This window comes from Uranotaenia lowii, chromosome 3 (assembly GCF_029784155.1).
Source record: "Uranotaenia lowii strain MFRU-FL chromosome 3, ASM2978415v1, whole genome shotgun sequence".
Lineage (NCBI taxonomy): Eukaryota > Metazoa > Arthropoda > Insecta > Diptera > Culicidae > Uranotaenia > Uranotaenia lowii.
The window spans coordinates 283,497,905-283,521,509 of NC_073693.1; the positions used below are offsets into that span (position 1 = coordinate 283,497,905).

The following is a 23,605-nucleotide window of genomic DNA, read 5'->3' on the forward strand; positions in this document are numbered from 1 at the left end:
ACGGAAACACAGCGGATGGTTATCCGCAAAATGGCCAAGACAGGCAGCAGCAAACGCAAAATCGCAGAGTACTTAGGACGATCTAAAACTTTCCTGTTTAATGCCCTCCACGACCGCAAAAATCCGAAACGACTGGACGCCTAAGAAAAACAACCTCGAAAGATGATCTGTCATAATGAAAGAACCTTTCAAGGCCTCGAAAAAGGTCTGGGACGAACTGAACTTGTCCGTGAGTTCCCGGACAGTTCAGCGGCGGCTGGTGGAGCAACGGCTAGGTGATAAAACCCCCCGGAAGGTCCCGATGTTGACGCCGAAACATCTGAAGGCGCGGATGAAGTTCGCACAAGACCATTTCGATTGGATGGGTCCGGAGAAGGAGTAGCAGTGTCGAAATATACTGTGGTCGGATTAGACGAAGGTCAACCTTATCGGCTCGGACGGAAAAACTTGGGTTCATCATCTAATAGGCTGCGCTTACATGCCACAGTATACCAAGAAGACATTCAAACATGGAGGAGGGAATATTATCGTGTGGGGATGCTTCTCCTGGTACGAAGTTGGCCCCCTGTATTGGGTGGATAAGATCATGGAGTACCTCATTCATGCATTCATGCAGGATAACGATCCGAAACATACTGCTAAGGTCGTCAAAAAGTGGTTACAGTACAAGTTACAGGAGTTAAGAATAAAGAAGAATAGAACAATCCTGAACTCAGAAAAAAATTATACAAAATCTGTGAACCTTAAATTTAACTCAGAAACATTATGTTGACCTGAAATCATTTAACTCAACTTCTGTTCCTCAATGCAAAGTCCAGATTTTTCTCCAATGTATCAAATATTGCCGTAAACTACCCAGCTGTCACACCAATCAGCATCATTTCGCAATCACCGCCAATAGCCTATGAGCGGTCGCTCGGCTCGGGACATTTTCCTAGGAAATTCCCGTGGGATTAGAAAATTGCTCCAGCCCACGCAACCCCTTATAGCCGCTGATATCCGAAATTATTGGAAACCACACAGAAGCTGAACAATCAGTATAGGGAGGAAAAAATATCTTTCCTCTACTTATGAATAGTAATTACTGCTATTCTACACATATGTATGTATACATGTATGTATAGTAACTTCCCAGGAGTGAAGCAGAAAAAGTACAAACTCATACCTACGGTAGCGAACTAACAATTGAACGGCAGAAAAAAAAATTACACATGGAAATGATTCTCCTGTCCGTCACTAGTTGTGTTGTAGAGCTGAAAGCTCGAGACGTTTGACGAAGTTCCTCTTCGAGCACGCAGCTTGTTGTATTTACCTACTAAGCAGGCAGGAGTCAGAGCGAACCCCGGAACAATCGTCGACTCACATCTCGTTGAAGATCTCAACAAACGAGCAGGGGAGCGAACCACCCACATAAGCTGATACTGCCACTGATGGAAGAGCCTTGGATCAATCCACCTAGCAATCCATCATCGCTACATGCGAACAACTTGATCACAAACTTCTCTTTCGTTCCAAACCAAGCGTAAGCGTTAAAAGGCCTGAATCGAGTGAGCGAGCGACCTACAACAACTACAACGCCCCGCAGTGATGTAACCCGGGTGGACGGAACCAGAACTCAGCATCAGCATCACATTATCATCGCCATCATCATCTCATCTCCACTCACATGATGGCAAAGGTGAACACGAAACCGAGAGAGCACGAGTAGAGGGAGATGTTACCTCCGGAATGGCATAAAACTGGAGTGCCCACCATCATCATCACCGCCTTGTTTCCGAAGCTACACCGCGAGGCGGCGCGGCGCGATGCACTAGTTATTCAAATTACGTCATTAATTCCGATGGCGCTTGATGCGGCAGTCGGCACTTGCTTGCAGCAGATTGTCGATGACAAACGTTTGGCGCTTTGGCTTATCGGCTTCAACATCATCAACTTGTGGGTTTTGGCCGTGGAATATCGACATCATTGATCCGTTTTCCACTAATGATTGGGATTGTACATTTTTGGCCATTGATTTTTTACATTCTAATTCTTGTATTTCGATTCTTCATTTGCAGTCTTCATTTTTTAAATTATGTTATTATTCAGTTCAAATTGGATTTCCATCCTGTTAACGCTACAGACCGCTCTAATCCATTTCTTCCTTACAAATCTCATTTTACTTGTTTTAACGAAATATGGTTAAAAAATTTGCCTATAGAACCGGGGGAATTAGTTGGAGAGGGAATTCTTTGTATTTGGAATGGTAATGATAAAAAAAATCCACAATTACTGCACATTTGGCAACAAGTCGCACCATTCTTTCTGTCTGAGCACTGGTTTCTCTCATTTTAACAGAAATTTACTCATGTTCCCGCACAGTTAGCCCGGGGACTGAGATAAAGAGAGAAAATATATCATTGATCACACAAATTGTGCAGCAAATGATTGAAATTGTGATAAAATTGTGGCCAATGGTGCTTGAAAAAGAGTAAATTTGGGTTAAAAATTTGCCAATTGTGACCAATTGTGAAGCAGTTGTGGAATTTTGATCACTACCATTCTAAATGCCAAGAATTTTCTCCCTATTGAAATCCCCCAAATCAGCCACGTTTACCACAATTTCAATCATAGGCTGCACAACTTGCGTGATCATTGGCGTATCTTCTCTCTCCATCTCAGTCCCTCGGATAGAACCTGAATTACTCAAACCTATCAAAAGTGAAGTCGTGCTAGCATCTCTGCAAGGAAGCTGAACAGCACTTTGTGTGTCCAAAGCAATCCCCCCAAAAAGATTGTAAATAAAAATCTCAACAACTTTGTTATACGTTCCATATACATTACAGACTGACCTATAAAAATCACGAAAACAGCATATACCTTCGCAATTCATGTCTAAATCCAAAAGTCTGGAATTGTCTGGGAGTCTAGAAATCTGAAAAAATGTCTGGCGAAAGTCCAAAAAATTTGGAAAATCCAGACAAAATCTGGAAAGTTGACATTATTGATTCGACACCTTATTCGTACATAATGTTTCCAGCAATCAATGCATATTGTTCATTTGCTAAGATTTGCGCGGTAAAAATTGTAAGCGTTATGAAAAGACAATAAAATATTCTCTTAAGTTTAAGTCGTCGACAAGTGAAGGTGTCTTGTCCATTTTCCATCCGAAATATATCCAGAAAAAACAGTATCTAATGCAGTTCCTTACTATACATTTTTCATCCGTTCAGGCATTCATTCATCCGGTCGGTCTCGCTGCGGTTGTTTATGCTGTAGCCAGGGTTGCCAACATTATTTTTGAAAATTCAGGGATATGAGAAATAAAAATCAGGATGCATTGTTTAACAGAAATAGGTTGAAGTGAGGACCCTTTTTTGGTCGTCAATCCTCATTTTAACCTCCACCAATGCCTTTATACAGTTCCGTACAACCCATTTTTCATCATATTAACAAAAATCAGGAAAAATCAGGATTTAGTTTTAGTTTTATTGATTAGATCCTAGGCTTCAGCCCTTTATCTTATTCTATAATATAAATGACACTTAATAACTACAGTAATTGTTAATTTATAAAAGAGCACTGCACAATTCTACTTTTGATTTGTTCTCTGGACATGCTTAGTTGAATAATATCGACGTTTGTGGTGTAAAATGCCATCATTCGGTACATTGGTTCGTATCTGGCGTAGTTCTGGATGCGATTAACTAGTTGAAACGGCCTTACGCTTTGTAAACTGCTGCGGCCTTCGTACGGAGATATAAAAGATAATAAATACGGCGAGTAATATCTTCCACAGATTAAGTCCTTTAGAAACAGTGCGTCGATCGATTTTCTTCGGGTTTCTAGCGTGTCCAACCCTACCAGCATGCACCAGACTCGATACTCCGGCATTTCTGCTTGCCACCCAAAGTTTCTCAAAGCGTATTTCAAGAACTTCTTCTGAACTCTCTCTAGTCTGTTGTTGTGTATGTTGTAGTACGGTCGCCACACAATGCCGGCATATTCAATGACGGTCCTAACTAATCCAGTGTAGATAGAAACAATCGTGTAGGGATTATCCAGCTCGTGACAGATTCTACTAACCATTCCGAACATAGAATTGGCCTTTGCTAAAACTTTTTCGATGTGTTTTGAAAAAGTTAACTCCGCGTCCAACTCCACTCCTAAGTCTTTTACTGAGCTTTGCCGAGCAATGATGAAATCGTTTTCTAAGCGGTATTCATAAGTGATATTGCTTATTTTCCGGGAAAATGTCATCACGTTGCATTTAGAGGAATTGATCTTTAGGCCGAATCTACTGCAACACTCTGTGAATCTGTGCAAGGCGTTTTGCAGAGTCACGCAATCCTTCGGGTGACGAATAGGCAAAAACATTTTCAAATCATCGGCAAATCGGCATCGGCAGCAGGATTATTTCCGAAAATCAGGAATAAACGGAGGTTAGTCCTCCAACAATCAGGAAAATCTTGAAAAATTAGGCACATTGGCAACCCTACTACATTGGGAACAAAATTAGCGAAATCGACTTCAGAATCTGCAAACATGGCGGACTTTTTATGATATCCGATTGAAACCGACTTCAATTTACAGTTTTGACGACATTATACTTGTTTGCTAGGAATTGCGGCTCGCAGTAACGTTATTAACGACTTCAGCTATCATTTCTAATATTATGCGATTATATGTTTGCTGGGATACTGATACCTTCACAAATCAAAATAACTTCATTAACAGTGACATCTACCAATATTTTGGTAAAAAAACTACCAAAACTGTGGCTCAAATTACGCGTTAACTTAAGCAGTTTGAATGTGAGAATGACAATTTATTGTTGAAATTCGCAGTGGCGCAGTTATATTACCGGCATTAAAATAAAAAAAAAATACCGATAGTTCGCTATACAGAAGCGAAATGTCAATTTCGGTGAAATCACCGGTTATCCAGCTGGATTTTTTTTATTGATAAACAATATCTTTTCATTTTCTATTTTTCGTCAAAATGATAAAGATAGCTCAAATGGATATTACAATTAGCAACTTTATTGGGGAACTATAACAAGACTCACATTTGTAGGAGTTCATCCAAGTTAATACTAAGAGCTGTGTAGAGTAGTTTTTCCATATAGATGGGTAGGTTTGAGATCAGATAACTTGGTTCAACCCACAGGACGTAGACGAAATATGTCTATAAACTCATCTACGGAAAAAAATACATTATCAAGTTTTGTAAAAATTGACAAACAGTCTTAAAATATGAACTAGGTTGTTGTCTTAAATTTCATCTGTTTAGATATTTTCGTAGATTAATTTCAGGTTCAGACTTTTAATGCAATCCAATAGATAAGTAGCCTTCCCAGAGTATATACGGACGTTAATTTTTGTGTAAGGTTGCCAGAATTTTTTCAGCTTGTATCCTGGCCGGATAAATTTATGCAATTTTATCTAAAAACCTGGCAAAATACAGGCTTTTGATTTTAAAATTGTCGACCAAGAAACCAGGCAAATATGGTCAAAACCCAGAAATTACTCATCAAAAATCTAAAAAAAAAAACATAAAAATAAATCTTTGTCGTCAAAACTTATCAGCAGATTTCAAATCGTGTTTTAGGCTTCCAAAAAACTTTCTATGATTTTTTTTATAGAACTTGCTCAGAAATCTTTGTTTTGCACGCATAAATAAAAAAATACAATACAATTTGTTTTTTGTTATTGCTCGATTTGCAAAAAAAGTGAATCAATCCGAGCAAAATCCGGGCTTTTTCAATTAAATTCGGGCAACCGGGCCTGACCGGACTTTTTTTTCCAAATTTTGTATTAAATATTCGGGCAAACCCGGATAAAACCGGGCAAACTGGCAAGCTTCTTTCAGAGGCAAATTGACCTCAACCATAACCTCGCAATTAAATTTATTTTCTTTTCAGTCAAAGTGTCTGGTGTATTGTCTGCTGGTGTATTTGTCGGCTAGGCGCGTATTGAATACACAGCGGCGCGTATTTGCAACACAGTTTTGTTCTGTGGTTTGGAATATGGTTTTAAAAAATCTAGTTTTTGAAGCAACTAAAGGAATTTAAGTAATAAATAATCATAGGCATTTGTAGAAAACACTTTTCTTCATCGATTACACTTGTTTTTTACACAAATTGTATGTGAAATAAATCGCAAATCAGCGATTCGCTTAGGTGGCGCATGTTCCCCAACATGACCTATTGTTTATTTGTCTTTAAAGACAGGGTTGCCAAAAATTAAACGCCATCTGGGGTTGCCATTAGACACATTCCACCGTGACGTGAAATCGCTTTTCCGGACTTTTCTGCACTGTTATCGTTCTAGAAGTCAACCAATTTACTTGAAATGAAAAAAATTGTAGCAAACGGTCGCAAATTGAATTTCCTTCAAAATGAATACAATTTGGTCATTTTAAAATTTAAGTTGTTTTTGTTGTGACTAATTACTTTTGTGACGTGAATTCACGCTAGAATTAACCATTTCGGACTTTAGTACATACATCCTTGAATTCCTGTTCTCTCTGTGGAAATAGAATATCGGTGTCTTCGAATGAGTTGTAAAGAAAATAGTTACCCACAATTTGATGTACAGAGCTTCTCGATTGAACATTAACGAACGAAGTTATGCTGATTTGAAGTTGTGACGTGAATTCACTCAGTTCAAACAGAACAGGGTAGTTGACTGAATTCACGTCACGAAATATAAAGTTATACTGTGGCTATACTGAACCATTCTTTGAAGTCTTCAAATTTTATGTAGACTTTCAAAAACAATATTTTGTTGTTCCGACTTTTACAATCATAAATTTTTAGTATCTGCACCTAACTTTTTCCTTATTTTGATTGGCACTTGAATAGCAACATATTGAGGGATCATATGTTAAAATAACTACTGTCTTTATTTAAAGATTCACCAAAAAAAATTTTTTTATTTTTTTTTCAATTTTTTTGCAATTTTATTTGAAAATAATGAACTTATTAAAAAATCAACTAAATTATGCTCGATTTGTCAAAATCCGACCATCTGGAGGGTCAAAACAGCTTTCAGAGCACATTTTCATATAAAATTTAACGAAAAATCAAATTTTGTGACGTGAATTCACTCATTCGCGCTGTTGTAACTCAGCTAGATTCCAACCGATTTCTATAAACTTGAGTGTTTCAGAATCGTCTTATAATTTTTGAAGAAAATCTCATTTTTTTATTTAAAAAAAAGTCAGAGTTTTCTCGTAAAATTAAAAACTTCCCTTTTTTTGTGACGTGAATTCACTCATTTGCGACTGTTTTTGTTCGCTTTTCAAACCAGCTATATTGGATATAAACAAATTCTTTTTTCTACAAAATGAAGCCGTGTTTTTTGGCTTCTGAACATACTAAAAATATTTCCGGAAAAAAATCATCCATATATTAAAATTAATGATTTTGTAAAAGTTGTCAAAAACACCACTTTTTTCAACAAAAAAACTGATTTTCAAAATCATCTAACACATGTGAAAAAAAACTTTTTTCTCTTTTTTCGTTGGTTTCGTGTTATTTGAATTATCAAAATTATAGACAATTTTGAGATTTTTTGATACGCGAACGGATGAAAATCACTTTTGAGCGGTACAAGCGCGTGGAATGTGTCATTAGCTTTTTTTAAATGATGTTAAAATATTATTGGAATTTGTTGGTTTTCAGGTATAACTCAAGGAATATTTAAACACAGTAGTTTAGAGAGCCATATTGGTTTTTTTTTATACGAAAGTGACAAAAATTTCAAAGGAAAACACGTTTTAGAACGAAAATGAATTCCAAATGCAGTTTAATTGTGTTGTATGGCCTCTATTTGATTATGCTTTGATGTGTGTTGGTCCTGAGACGATTGTTTTTTTCGGGATTTTCATCCTTCAGGATGATTCATCCCTTTTTTTAAGATTGTCTAGATTGTATTAGCTATATTTTCCTATTTTATAATTGAATGCAGTGTTATCTTGAAACTAAAACGTGCAAAAATTAAATAAAATCAGCCTTAAAAAGATCTAGCCGGTAGTAATAGTGTTCAACCGTTTGTCATGATTTTTATCCAACCGGTTTACCAGAGTAATTAACATCAATAAATGATTGTTAGCTCGGTTAAAATGACAGTAAAAGTTTGTGGTTTTGTTAAAAAATGTGTTTGATCACTTTATTGTAACAAGAAGCTCAAACTGAACATTTTCATGGTAGGTTTTAAACTCATTCTAAAGTTTTGCAAATTAAAGATAGGAAAATACACCATTTTTCGATTTTCGATAGTCTATTTTATAGAAAAATTTCATGAAAATCCAAGTTTTTTAGTACCGATCTTGAAGAACAAGAATCTTCCTCGAATAATGTGCCTTCAAAGTGGAAAATTTCCAGCAGATTCCTCGAATTATTATCGAAAAAGACAAGTTTCCTAGTACATTAGCAAATTTTTCGTGATTGTGACGTCGCAATCTGTACCAATATTAGAGCAGGGCTGCCATGACACTACCTTTTTTAAATTTTCCTTGGATATCACTGCTGTCCCGCCCTAGACAACTTCCCCCTATAGCTTTTCCACAGGGCGAATTTTCAAAAATTGATTCTGTGTTTCCATATTTTGAGAGTAGGGCTGTTTCCTCTTTTTAAGGTGTTGAAGCTCCAAAGTGCTCCAAGAACAACTTACGTATAATTACCTCCAGACTGCCGAAGCCAAAGCATCAGACACGCAAACATCGAAAGGCGTACCAGCAATTCCGAACTCAATAGGAAACGATCTCTTCCTTGAGCTTGAGAGGAAATCTCACCGACTAGATGAAAGGAAAAAGAAGCAGCAGGCTTCTTTCTGTGGAGGAACTTTTCCCCCATCCACCACAAACGGTTCCACTACAATTTTTCTTTCTTTGGACTCATTTTGGTGTCAAGACGAACGGGACGAAACAAGTAGATTACGCGAGGGGAGAGCGTGTGATCCATCCACGATGTTCGCCTAGCCGCGAAAGGAGGAAGATCACCCCATCCGTAGAATAAAGGCAAAAGCCAAAAGGAGAGAAGGGGGAAAAATCATGAGAAAATAATAATCTCATTTTGTCGAGTCGCGTTTCTTGTGCTGCTGGTTCCCAGCAGCAAATCGCTACACTAGCTTCTTCCGAAGGGGTTGTTGTCGGTTTGGTTGGGAGGATTGTGTTTTCCTTCCCTCGCTCAGTTGCTCCACTTCACTTCAGTTCACTTCTTCTGGCGGTGATGAAGCTAGGAGTTTTTCCTGTCTGCTTTGCCCCATTCCGGTACGGAGGAGCCCCCCCCCCCCTCTCCTGTTCCACCAATGAAAGGCAGCAGCAGTAAATCGGAACACGACCATCACTTTTGCTCTATGATCTCTTCTCAGCACTGCTGTTTGGATCGTTGGTTGAAGTTGGTACGCCATCATCCTTTCGCCCCGTGGGGCGTTACGGCCAAATGGTTGAGAAACTATCGCTTCTTATAAACTAGAGCTTGGCTCACAGACACTTCAAGCGCGCAATAGAAGAAAGGGGAAAAAGTGGGGTTATGGAGCCGGAGCAACAGAAAAAAAAAGCGTGCGCGGGGAATTAGGAAGCTGCCTCGACTCGGCTCGGCTCAACTCAGCTCGGAAGGTTGTGGTGGATAACTGTAATTCGGAAGTTTTCCTTTAGCGTTTTGCTGCTGCAAGCAGCGTAGAGCTGTTATTTTTTTTTTGGTTTGATTTCCTTCGCTATTCCTCACGTCGTCGCCGGCCATCATCATGTCGAATCCCAGCCACAGGGTCTCACAGGGTCTATGAACGAACAAAATTCGGATGTAACGGTTTTCGGTGTCTCGGAAATCGGTAATTGCCCCTCCGAGCTTCATTAGATGGGCTTTTATTATTTGGGAGGAGAGTTTGCAATCAAAGCGTGGCACTGCGTCCTATTTCCTAAATTTCGGTATCCGGAATCCATCGAAAAAAGTTTGCTTATACCAAGTGTGGTCAATGGAATCTAGCATTGACGAATAATTTGAATTGTGGGTATCCTTATCAGAGAACGACTGATGGTCGTTGCTAAATATTTACGAAACCGAAAAAAAAACCTCCGAAATGCTGCAGCCAAACCGCAAACCCACGTAAAGTCAAACCACACAAAGTCCTTGAGAATAAATTCACATCTTTATGAAGACAGCAAACAGGCAAGAGGAATAAAATTCTCAGCTCAATTGAGAAGTCGCCTTAGCAGTAAGAATAGACTGGGAATGAAGGAGGACGACATCGAGAAGCGAGATGTTCATTGGAGCAGACTCAACGAAGAAGCTGACGCTAAGAAGTTTAATTTCGACTTTATTTATTTATCCTCGCGTTTTTCCTCGCATCGCCTTCAACTTGTTCAGAGTCTTCGCCTTTTTTTACGACCAAGCTCGGTTCGAATCAGGATGTTAATTTTAGAGGAGAGACATTAGTCCGAGTAGGACGAAGGAATGTTGTAAATTTTAATCCGTTCTCCACTGACTCAGAAGAATTATGGGAAAATAAAATACCCTTTGGGTAAACAAACAACAACGGTGTGACTCGAAAACGTGTCCACCAACAGGCAAGCCTAAAAGCTGATATCCTTGAAATTTTTCCTGTTCTGTCCACTGCTCCACACTCCTTAATTGGATTGAATCCTTATGTGCAGAGTCCTCGCCGATTTACGATTCTGCGAAAATCCCCACCCAACAAACGAAACTCACTTGACGGGTTTCAGCACATCGCCGGGACCGGTTCGGCTCCAATCGATATCATCCAACAAAAAAAAAGCCACTCTGACGATATTCAATCCTTGTGGATGTCCTTTTTTTGTCCTTGGAAGCACCTTCTCAGAACCACTAACACACTCACAGTAGGAACAAAAAGAACGTGAAATCGCCGTTCGTCCGTTCCGTTTCGTGTGCTTATTTTAGAATCGAATCCGCGTTTAGTCCCTGTTCGAGTTGCAATACGACATAGCACAGAGCACCACACAAAGATTTTCACCAATCGATGTTTCTACGACGAAATGGCCGGCCGGATATCGCGTTTCCCCGACTTAAAACTTGGAGACCGTTTGGTCGATTCTATTTGCGCACTTCTTCTGAATCCTTCTGAATACTACTGAAATTCTTCCTTCGGTTCCTCTGTATTTTCACAGCAGCAGATCGCGACGCAGACGAACGCGGACTCACATCATTCCGTTCCGCCGTTCCGCACTTCACTGTGGATGGGGTCTGGCGGTAGAGCGGCCGCAAGCCAGCCAGGCCGAGATTGTGAAAGAATTCCTAAACACTACTCCACCACTCCATCGTTTCCGACCGACCTCGTCGCCAATTATGCCTCTTCCTTCGGATCGCGAGAGGAATCAAGGAACTCTCGCACACACAAATCCGTAAGAAAGCCGGAGTCAATAAGTCAGGCCGAGGAGGATCACCGATTTTTTTTCCTTCTATCTACTTCTTTCAAAGCAAAGAAATGGGATCCACACCCATACAAACAGCTAGCATAGCGCAACGCGAGAGAAACGCGTCCGCGACGTCGCGCGCGAGGCTATTCGGGAGTACGCTCAGCTCTTTTCAAGCACTCCGTGCTTGGAAAGGGATCGGCTGTTTTTTTTTTGGAATCACGGCGCTGCTCCTCGCGAGTCTCGCGACGCGAGTGGAGCTTGTGTATGTGTTCAAAGAGCGGTTCGCGTTCTTACTTAGCGATGAACGCGGTTACGTCAGCAATAATCTCTGTTTCGGTGTTTCTGTCCTACCCACTAGCAATGAATGGGGAGATGTGGAGCTGGCGTTGAGGTTAGGGTGTTGGCCGCGCGGTAGAAGTCATAAAATCGGTTAGATGCGGGGAAACCGATTGTGGCCGACTGTTTGCTTCGACGATGAGTATAGGACTGCGACTGGAGTAACATTCGTAGAATTGATGGATAAAAAGCTCCAGGAATTATATTTCTGTTCGTTCGTGCTACTAGGGGTAGCGACCGCGACCGATGAGGACGATTTCGTCCGTGATCACGCGAGGATCGAGTGTTTTTTCGCCCCCCGGGTCGTCATTAATTCCTAGATTTTTCCAGGGAGTGGGCTCCTCTGAGTTAAACTGATATTTTTAGACCAAAAAACACTGGATAAAGGACGTTTTTCAGGAGTTTTTCACCTTTTTTTTTTTATAGAAATTTTGATCGTTTATGAATATGTAATTCATATAATTTCAAATGTGTGAATTTAAATTGTGCTTCCGGTGAAAAGCTCTTGTAGGGGAGATAAGGGCATAACGAGCACTCGGGACGAACTGAGTCCCACTCTTTTCTAAGGAAATGCGTTTTTTTCTCGAATAAATTTTCACGAAGAACAGTTTTGTAGTCCTTATAGTATTAATATTTCAGCAAAAAAGAAATTTCTTTATTACCTTTGCAGAAATTGATCTATAATTTACGCACTGCAGCATGATGTTCCATTGTTCCTCAATGTTAGCCATCATTTAATTTTTAATTTTTCACTATAATCAGTTTTAAAACGCGTTTTTACTTTAACTTGTTGATTCGGGGCGAACAGAGCATCCTCAATGTTAGCCATCATTTAATTTTTAATTTTTCACTATAATCAGTTTTAAAACGCGTTTTTACTTTAACTTGTTGATTCGGGGCGAACAGAGCACCATCGATTGGGGCACGATGAGCATTTTCTGCCGTTGAATCTAGCAGTGAATTCAACTCGATGAAGTCATGTCATATGAATTATAAAACTAAAGCTTGACTAGTTTAGATCTGACTGTATATTGGCACTTACGCTCATTGAGCTTAGTTTGCCAGGTTTTTTTTTCAGCACGTATCCGGGAGGGAAAAAAACCGGGCTATTTTATCTTAAAACCGAGCAAAACCCGAGCAATTAATTTCAAAATTGACTAAAAATCCGGGAAATATCCAGGCAAATTTGGTTAAAACCCAGCAGGTTAAACGTCAGCAGATTTTAAATCCTATTTCAAGCTTCCAAAAAACTTTTCATGATTATTTAAAAAAAAAATTCTAAAAAAAACTCGTTTTGGGCGCATAGATTCAAAAAAAAAAAATTACAAAACAATTTGTTTATTTTTAGTTTGATTTGACAAATAAAGTGAATAAAATCGGGCTTTATCCTGGCTTTTTCGATTGAATCAAGGGAACCGGACTTTTCCCAATTTTCGTATTAAATATACGGGCAAACCCGGATAAAACCGGCCAATCTGGCAACCTCAGATAGTGGGGGATTGATCAATAGCGGAACGTTATCCAAACATACGGGAAAATTGTGCCTAAGGAAAACATTTCAGATTACTCGGATTTATCTGAGCTTGTCCGGATATTCAATTACAAATTTGAGACAAGTCCGACACGGTCCAGATGCCCAAATTTTGTGGAAAACAGCCCGGATTTTGCCCGAATTTATTTGAAGAATCCTTAAATTTCATCAAGAACTTGAGGATACTAAGTCTCATTTTGCGGGATTCCTGCATGTCCGACTTTTAAGAACGTTTTCCCGTAGTTGAATCCACAGATCTAGCTGATTTAAGCTCTTAATAAGTTTCGGAATAGAGTCAAATGCTAGGAAAACAGAGTGCAACATAACTTCTCCAAAGGTGAGTTATACAGGGTGGCTAGCGAGTTTTCATTTTCAAATTCCCGGTTTTCTCGATTGAGATTTTGTAGTTTTTCCGGTTTGAAAATACACTAATAATAATGTTTATCGGGCTTCGAAAGTACGAAAAGACTTGAAACTTATTCAGATTACGGTGGTATTTGTTGAAATTTTTAAAGAAAATAAAGTATTAGCAGATGCAAACGCAAAGCACACATTTCACTGAGCAAAAAATGGGGATTGGGATACATGGAAAATTTCAGGTTTAAGCTCAACGATCGATGAATTTGGTATTGAATTACTGATTCATAAATCAGAAATTAATTTTGTATTTGATTTTTGGATTCGAATTTTGATTTTAGTTCAAACTACTGATTGCGTCGAATCTTATACTTATGAAGTATGTATTCTGAAATTATATTTAGATTCTCGTCTATAATACTGATGTGATTTTAGAGCCTAGGTTCTGAGTGCTGGATTTAGCATATATTCTGGCTAAATTCTGAATCTGAATTTTCAATCCGAACTCGAAAATGTATATCTTTATCCGAACTCTAAATATAAAATATAAATCGAAATTTTGAAAACTTTTGAACCTTCAGAAGGAATTTTTAGTTTTCAAATTCTGATTTTTTTTATAAATTCTTAGCCAAATATCAAACGTGATTCCGTCACTCATCAGAGGTGCCAGGTGTTCTGGGTAATCAGGATTTGTCCTGATTTTCGAGAGACCGTCCTTATTTTTTAATTTGTCTTGAACTGTCTTGATTTTTTTAAATGATCAGGACAATTCAGTACATTTTAAAATGTACTGAAATGTCCTAATTTTCCAAAAATATCGAAATTGTAATTGAATGTATAGTAAAATCATCAGGATATCGAACAAATCTGTAAGAAAATAGCTTAACCGATAATAATCTTCGGTTCAAATGATATTTCAAAGGTGTGTTTTCATATAAACTGCAGGCCAGGCTAGGAGGCACTTCTTGCCTCTGTTGCATAATTTAAGGCGTCTACAGTATCATTATTTCGCCTTTATTTATGCAATTCAAGCAGAATTTGTGGTGTCCTGAAAAATCCTGATTTTTTTCTTCAAAGTGTCCTGATTTTTGACAAACCACCTGGCATCCCTGTCACTCATACACTTATGATCTGTTATTATAGAATCCCACAGAAGATTGGTATCCTTTTCCAAATTTTGTACATTTATCAATGAACAACATGGTAGCCACCCAATTAAAATTTTTGTTTCCGGCATTTTCCCCCGCTTGGCCTTATGAATTCTAGATTCTCAAGAATTAAATATTGAGTAAATAGGAAATTTTCGAAACCATATAAGGTGTTGCTACTTGTCAGTAATATGATTTATTAACTATTTTCTTCAATAGTTTTCAATGAATTTCATTGTGAATAGTACATATGTACATATAACACAAACCAAGAAGTTTTGATTTTATTCGAATTTGAAATTTTTAAAGAAGCTATGATGCCTTTCGTAAACTTTACTCAAAACCGCCGAAAACGAGTAAATTTACGTAAAAGAATTTATTTGCAATCATTTATTCAATTTTTCTTTAAACCTTTTAAAATGAGACCTTTGTAAAACTTTTCCATTAGAATAAGTTGAACTACATGTGTGCTGTAATATTTGTTCACAAATTTATTCGATTTTTTTGTTTGACTCTTAAAAATTATTCCGCGTATATTCTAAATATTTTCGTTTAATTTTTGCTCGTTTTTCAAGTTTCGATTCAAAATAACATGATTTTTCAGAAAAAAAAGACCATCTAATGGAGTTTTGAAAATCATTCGGTTATTTCGGTACCATTTTCATATCCGGTTTTCCCGGTTCGCTGGCCATCATGGATATTTTTTTTTAATTTAACTTGACTTAAATAAATTATATAAACCAAGTTAAATGAAAAAAAAAATCAATAAGGCCAGACTGCTTGTTAGTACCAGAACCTAAACTTTTGCGATAATATTTAAAGAATTAAAAAAACCTATTTTCCAACCGAAAAAAAATTTGGAGGATTTTCTAAAATCTAAAATCCTTCTTATTCCTGTTTTACACCTCTGGGGTTCCATTTGTTATTTTTATAGATTCAGATAGAGTATCGGAAGATTGAGATTGTAAGGAAATGAAATGCCTGTAACGAGTTTAGAAGATCTCGGGATGACTCGTAATCTTTTAAATTTTGTCATTTTTTTCTTAGCGAATAATTACCGTGTTTTTGGATAAGAAAATTTTGCCCAGTTTTAGCCAGGTATTTTTCAAAAACAAAAAATTGCCCAAAATCGCCCAGCTCAGTTATGTGCCGAAAAATTCTGGAACGCTCATAATAGAATTACGTTTTCGAGGTCGGCCTATGAAACTTTTGCTGCTTGGGGTTGCTGCTCAAGGTTGCCGAAAAAAAACTGCAAGGTTGCAAAAACAAAAATTCTGATGTTCTGTGATTTTACCAAAAAATTCTGTGATGGAAATAGTGTAAATTTCTTTGTAAAGTCATGAAAAATTGTTTTTTTTTTACTTTTAACTTGAGAAAAATCAATCAACATTACCAATTTTATCATGTTTTTTCAAAACAAAGTTAAAAATTCTTAACTTATGTTGAGATAATAATCATGAATTTTGAAAATACGTAAAAAATTTAAAAAAAAATCTGTGAAATCTGTGTATCATTCCAAAATTCTGTGTTCTGTAACTCAGAATTTGTGATGAAAATTTGTTCAAAATGCTTTGAAATTATAGATTTTTCTGTTATTTCGGCAACCTTGTTGCTGCTACCTTCGCTTGTCTTGATTGCGTTGAAATATGGGTTAAAAATTCTAGATTTCTTTTTACCTCCTTGCCTTATAGACAGGATTAGAAGACTGGGTTTTTTTTATGAAATTCAGAACTACTTGAATATTCACCCCAACTTTCATATAACAAAGTATAAATCTTTACTCCTGCAGACAACGTATAACGGCAGCAATGATGTCAAAAACTTGATCCATCAGCATCGCTTTTTCGGCAAGTGATGCATATTGCTACTGGCTTTATAATCTAATATCAAGCTGCCACTAAGCAGTGATTTCAACTTCCTGGATTTGACATTGATCTTCCAGATTTTATTTAAGGCGTGAGAGACTTCCAGATTTTTTTTATCTTAGACACGAACCTAGACTAAATATTTAAAAAATCAGAACCTAGACTTCAACCCAGAAAAATGCACTAAGGTGTCATACCGGGAAAAAAAAAATGAAAGAATCAATGATAAACTAGTTAAAAGACCAAAGCTTGTCTCTGCCTCTTACAGAAGGTTTCATAAAAAAATCATAGATTTTTTTTGAATTGTTCATATACTAGAACTTGACAAATGACTTAGCGAGAGTTAAAGAATATGTGTGGGATAAATTTCTGGTAACGTGATTATAGAATCCATGATGATCTGATTGAATTATGGGTTTCTTAGGAAGATACTTGGTATATCTTCATAAATATTTTTTTTTTCAAATGTTATAGTGTCTTAAAAGTTTAAAGTATTTGATTCCCAGATAATATGATGTCTCCAGAAACAAATTGATTGGTAGGACTTTCATAGCTTGTAACTGTAACTGTACAGCGATTGATCCGATTTCGACAACAGAAGAAAAAAAAACAACCAATCGTAACGCCATTCAAACGGCGTGGAACGTTGGTCAATAGACAGTCCAATTGTTTCTTTCGGTGGCAGCAGGATTGCTGCTCACACTCCGTCTATCGAGTTAGCCTCAAGCCCCGAAACAAAAGCCTTAATCAAGTTCCAAATCAAACCAACCCATTAGACATCGGGGTGGATAATCAGCTGGTTTCTCATACCGTCACCAGCGACCGAAAGTAAAGTAATGTGACCAACAACAACTCGAGAGAGACCGAGAAAAAAATATATATAAACCCATAAATAAAAATTAGAACAGCTTTGGAAAAATCCGTTCGGTTTCGGGGCAGGAGACAATACCCCCGAATGCTCTGTGTGAATCAACCGGGCAACCGAACCATAAAGAAACGTCGACTCTGGCTTTTTACCCAATCAACCGCAAGCGATCCGGTGCTGCTGCCGCCGTGCGCAATAAAGTGGCCTAACTTGGTCAATTATACAGTTAGATTAATTCGATTTTCCACTTTCAATCTGCTGCTCGTTGGCTCCAACTCCAACTGCTATTATGTCGATCATTTTTCGTCGGTTTTTTTTTGTCGGATGACGATGATCGGTATCAGCATCGGCAACAGTCGGTCAACTCTGGCACATTGAAAAATGCGTGTCCATTCAATTATGATCAAGAGAGATGCCCGGATCGATACTGTTTGGACGACGACGACACTTATTATTGGGGCGACCAATTCTATAGGACAGTGAACGTGGATTTTTTCAGACAGTTCACATCCGAACAATTGCTGCTCCCTCTACCCGCGTCCTAAATCGTGAAGTTGGTATCCGAATTCCTCAACATTGGTTCCGCGGTTCCACGGACTACTAGGATTGGGAAACCTAGAGAAGGAGAAAGGCAGGAGCAGCAGCAAAAACAACAACACTGTGACGAAATCGTTGAAGCAGAAAATAGATAATAGCCAAGCAAGCGGGGGAGCGCAACACGGACGTTCGGTGTTTGTGGCGAGGAAAGAAGCATAGAAGAACCTAGCAAGCAGTGGATAGCAATGCCGTAGCAAGTAGCTGAAGAAGTTGTTACGATGGATGGACTCGAAGTCGGACGAGCTAGCTAGACACAGGAAAAGGAGTGTATGTTTGTGTCTGTGTGTGGGAAAAGAAGAAGGAGAGAGAAAAAGGCAACCGGCAATGGAGGTCAATCACCGCTTACAGCGGAGTGTAGCTCACTCAACATGGAGTCAGTACTCCACACTCCAACAAACAACCGAGCAGCAGCAGACAATCTCGGCCAGCTCCAACTGAATTGGCCACCGCAAACCTCCTAGCCTAGCAAAGCCAAGCCATAGAGCCACTAGAAGGAGGAGGTCTCACAGGAAAAAAGGAGAAACTCCATTTCTCGGTGTGCCCCGGCCATAGACCCGACCCGCTTGCCTTTTGCCACCCTCTGAGGTCTGATGGTTGGTCGATCAGGCAACCAGCAGCAGCAACAGAAAAGCAAAAAAGGAATCGAATGGAAAGCAGAAAAACCTCCGGGAAACAAACTCGACTCGGATCGGAAAAGACGGTCGGTGATAAAGCATGCAATTTTCTATTTTTGCCTCCACTGCTTCTGCTTCTCCGATCGCTCCTCCTCCTGCTGTCGGACTTTGGATAGTTTTTTCAATCTTTCCAATCCTAGAGAGCAGCAAAACCAGGGTCTGGTGCTGTTGTGTGTTTGGCTTCAACAGAAAACCAAAACCAAACGAAACCAAAAAAAAAATGTAGAGGAAAGAAAAAACAGACTGTGTCGAGTACCTAGCTACTCTCAATGAACTATTTTAACTACACTAGAGACTCCCCCTGAGGGGTAAGGGGGTTCCTCGATCGGCACTGAGTGGAGGTCGGTTGGGAGTTTTCGATTTTGCTTCACGTTGCGGTTTTTTCGAGTCATTAAACTCTTTGATTGAAGTTTTGGGTTGATTGGTTCCGGACCGAGGAGAAATGTACCTACGTATGGGGATGGAGCTAGCAGCAATACACAATTGGTTTTCTATGATTTAGAACTCGATCGATCGTGGTAAGACTTATCTTGCTACTTTGCTGATTGTGATCGATTTCCGGAAAGTTGGTTCCTATAATCTTTACATGGAGAAAAGTTATTGACCCTTGATAAAAGGGTCCAAATGCGAACGTTTTCCCTTCATAGCACTTCAATAGGTCCCGCAAAGTTTAAACTCTGTTTTTGTTAAACCTAGAATTGTATCATTACGCCAAAATTGTGATGGAGTGTAAAGTAAAATGTGTTGTTTTGTGCCTAAGGAGGACAATTCGCTTAACTTGTCATGAATTCGAGCAAATACAAAACTTTGAGTATTTTTGAAGGTCATGCTTCAGAAAAAAGAAATCATAATCAAAAATAGCCTTAATTTAGAATACAACTTATATACACAGTAAATTTTTGCCTCGGTTACCAGCAAAAAAAATGCTGGAAACGTTCAGCAATCCAAATGTTTGCTGGAAACCAGCAATCGGTTTCCGAATTGCTGAATTTTTCAGCAATCGGTTGTGTTCTTGTCATTTTTGCTGAAAATCAGCAATCGGTTTTCGAATTGCTGGCCTTCCCAGCAATTGATCTAGTTTGCTGGATAATCAGCAATCAAGTTGTCACATTGGAGTTTGTTTGTTTTCGTACGCTGAAGCAAGGTGAGACTCTATTTTACGAATTTTGGTTAGATTAATATAATTATTTTTATTTTCCTCTATATTCTAGCAACCAGACATAAGTCAAGGGTGAGTTTTTATTGGACAGATTTCATAAAAGATACTAATCAGAACTCTTTTCTCAGGTGGCGAATGATCAACACTTTGGCACAAAGCTGCCACCCCAGAGCCGGTGTTGGAAAATTAAAAAAAAATAAGTTCTTAGAAATATATGCAAACATAATTTTAAAATGAAAGAAATAAATTCTTTTTCATTGCTCATTATACGCTCAGGCAGTAATCAATATTTAATTTGAATTGGAATATAAATTTGGTACTAAATACAGCCGGTTGTTTTGAAAGAAATTGCTGGCTTCCAGCAATCTGGATTGCTGATTTTCCAGCAATTTGAATTGCTGGAAACCTGCATTAACGTTTGCTGTTTTTCCAGCAACATCACAAAAACAACATGAAAGTTGACATGAGTGACAAAAAATAAATAAATAGAATTTGTACATTAGAAAAAAAGAAAGAATGTCCTAAATTGTCTTTAAGAAGACTCAAAAGTAAAGAAACAAAAAACATGAAATCGTCAAAAGTAGAATGAACCAAAATGACAAAGGACGAATAAAATAACAACACAAAAAAGAAATAGGTATGACTGTTTCAACCGGAATTAACAATTTAAAAAAAACATACCAAAAATTCAAATTTAAGTTTGAAAATTCTCATTTTTTTGTTTGTTTTGCTAGGATTTGAACACTCTCGTGTTATTCATCCCTTTTCCTCCGTGGAAAATTCTCAAAGCTCCTTTGAATCCGTCAGGAAAGTTTAGAAAGTTGAAAAATTATATTTTTCAAATTTTCAATATGGAAACAGAAGAAATTGAGACGGTTTTTTTGGTACGGTTGTACGGTAACTACCAATTTTAGTTTCGAACGATAACAATTGCAAGGATTTTCATAATTTGAATAAATCCAAAAAAAAATAACATTCAAATTACAAAGCACTTTCGTTGCTCATTTTCAGGAGGGACATCCATTTTTGTTGTCTGAGGTTGCATTTTTCTTCGCAACCACGAACGGCAACAAAACTTCTTCCTCAATCTAGGAAGCTATGCAAATTGAAAACATATGCAAATCCTTCCTTGCGGTGTGCTGCCATCATCATCATCATCATCGACATAATCATCGGTAAAAATGTGTGATGGAAAACGCTAACGAATCTACTACTCTCCAGTCTCCTGCGCAGAACGACGACGACGAGCGACGTCGACTACGCCGAACGCCTCCTTCCTTTCCTAGCTCACTAGTATCGTTATTTATTTTAATGAAAGCAAAAATCGTGTGCCACGTACCTCTATTTTACATTTTGCTGGTGCTGTTGCCTCTCCATTCCAGCCACAAGTTTGTTGAGGGATTCAAATTTAACCAGATTTTTTTTTTCAGGCGAGCCGAGCTCCACTCGCGGTAGAAGTGTTCTGCTAACTCACCACGAGTCGCGCAGGAGGTTTCTTCCTTTTTGGCCTCCTCCTGTGTGCTATCGTGTCGTTTGGTGTCGCCTACTTGGGGATTTGGCCCGTTCGTCACTGTTATTTGTTGGTGTTGTTGTTATTAGTAGCTCGCGATTCAGCTGTATGCGTGGGCACTAGTACTGGTAGTAGTCGTTCACACTTAACTTGGACTTAGTATATTTTTCACCGCACAGTCCGCGCACAACTAAATACGACGGGGGCGCAAGGGTAGAAGGAAAATAACACTCTCACTCACAGAGGACACACTGATTTTCGCCCCCTGGTTTTGTTGTTGTTACTGCTGTTGGTTTATAACAATACTTTTAACGGCAATGTGTTTCTTCACGGCAATTGCTCTAGCACAGCAGCGTCTGGGTATAAGTGCTGTGGTTGTACATTCCTTGGCCGGCTGGCTGGCTAACTTCCTCAGACGGCGTTAGGCGATAAAAACATTTCCCTGGCCCCTTCCGCAACGACTTTTGCTCTCGACAACACCAGTACTTGAGCAGTGTGTGGACTTGCAATTAGTAGGCCTTTCTTGCCCCTTTTTCGCCTGAAGCGACAAATTAGCACTTTACACTTGGTCGATTTTGATATGCTAACTTTGACGGTAAAATTAGGCACTTTACTCTTGGTTGGTTTGTCAAAACTTTTGCTATGAATCACTGCTTGCTTTTACAACGATTCTCACTCACTCCAATCCTTGGCTTAACTGTTGTTTGCGATTATTGAGATCACCGAAAAAAAAAATTAACCGATATGCTAATCTTCTCTTTTCTCCAATCTGGCACAGAACGGCAAAAGAGATTCTCTACAACGCGAACAATAAAATCACGCTCAGTCTCCAAAGGATCTGTCCGCACTCGACACAAAACTTCCCGTTTTATTACTCTTTTTATCACCAGGAAAAAAAAACCGATAACAAAATCGTGGGTTCACTTTTTTCTTGTGCAATCAAAGCAGTCAAGTAAATGCAATAAAAGTCCTTTTTCAGGAAACCGGAACAACGAAGACCGGGAGCTAATGCGGAAAACGTTGTTACTCAAACCGCGGCACAAACCCAACTAAACCTTACTTTGGATTTAACTTTTTGACTTCCCTTGCTCCGTTCACGCGAGCAAACAACCCCCTAAACTAAAACGGGGATTCGGCCGATTCGACACTCAACTCAACAAGTCAAAACCAACGAACGAGGCAATACATAAAAAAAGATCGTAGCGTAGCGTTGCGCAGCGCATTGAGCGAGCCTCGGCGAGCGAACAGGACACAAACACACAGCTCCAGCTGGGCCCAATCAGGAATCGCGTTTTCAGGATTCGCCTCTCGCATACATACGCATTCCCCGTAGCGTAGCCTTTTTCCACAATGAGATAACTTTACGACACGATCCAAAGCGAAGGAGAGAGTGAGAAAACTTCGGAACGGAACTCATCGTCGGTCGTGTCGTGTGTAATACACAAACCGTTTGAAATTCATTCATTTCTAATCGTGTGAGATACTCACACACACACATTTGCCAAAGCGCTTCGTGTTCATTGATTAGGATTCCTTTCGGTTCGCTTGCTCGTATTCGGTCGGGTTGCTTTGCTTTTGTGTTGGAATTCGAATGGGATATCTTCAATGAATTCTCCAACGGTAACTCAGCGCTGTTCTCTCGCGTAATGGAATGAATCTCCAGAAAACCAACTACACAATACACACGTGGACGTGGAACGGAAACTTTTGTAGACTTTGTTCGTTCTGTTTCGTGTATGTACCGTACGTACGTATCGCTATTCAAGAAATTTTGTGAGAGAATTTTCTCTTTCAACATTTTATTCAAAAGGCGTTTAAAGGAGAAGGAGAGTCGAATTTTCATTCAACTCGGATAGGCTTTGGTTGTATACACGAGAATACGTCGTCTACCCGTTTTTTCTGACGCAAAGGAATTGAATTCAATCTAGTTATAGGATCATATAGCTAAGTCGAATCGTTATTCCTAAAGTTAATTGATGCGGTTGGATGTGGGTGTGTTGTTGGTGTGCGTGTGGGTGTATGTGCGTGGGTGTTCATATAGGGGTTCTATGTACATGACGATACACGATTCGATTGTTCATCTCTTCCACAAAATAACAGGGTGTGGGCCGAAGGTTTTGGTGCGGCATTTAAAAGCTCTGAAGCGAAGATCCATGTAATGATCCTTTAATAATTCATTAAAAA

General features: G+C 38.8%; 1 protein-coding gene across 3 annotated transcripts in view; it reads right to left on the minus strand.

Annotated features, from left to right (window-relative positions):
* The window catches only part of LOC129751291 (protein tramtrack, beta isoform-like), a 70,889-nt gene extending 48,433 nt beyond the window's left edge, over positions 1-22,456 (minus strand). Inside the window, exon 1 of one of the 3 annotated variants that reach the window (XM_055746713.1) lies at positions 21,251-22,456. The gene's annotated coding sequence lies outside the window, so the exon portion shown is untranslated. Of the gene's footprint in view, positions 1-10,693; positions 11,146-21,250 lie in introns of those variants that run through there. The other 2 variants (XM_055746711.1, XM_055746712.1) reach the window with 2 other exon arrangements.
* Between the last annotated feature and the right edge of the window lie 1,149 nt (positions 22,457-23,605).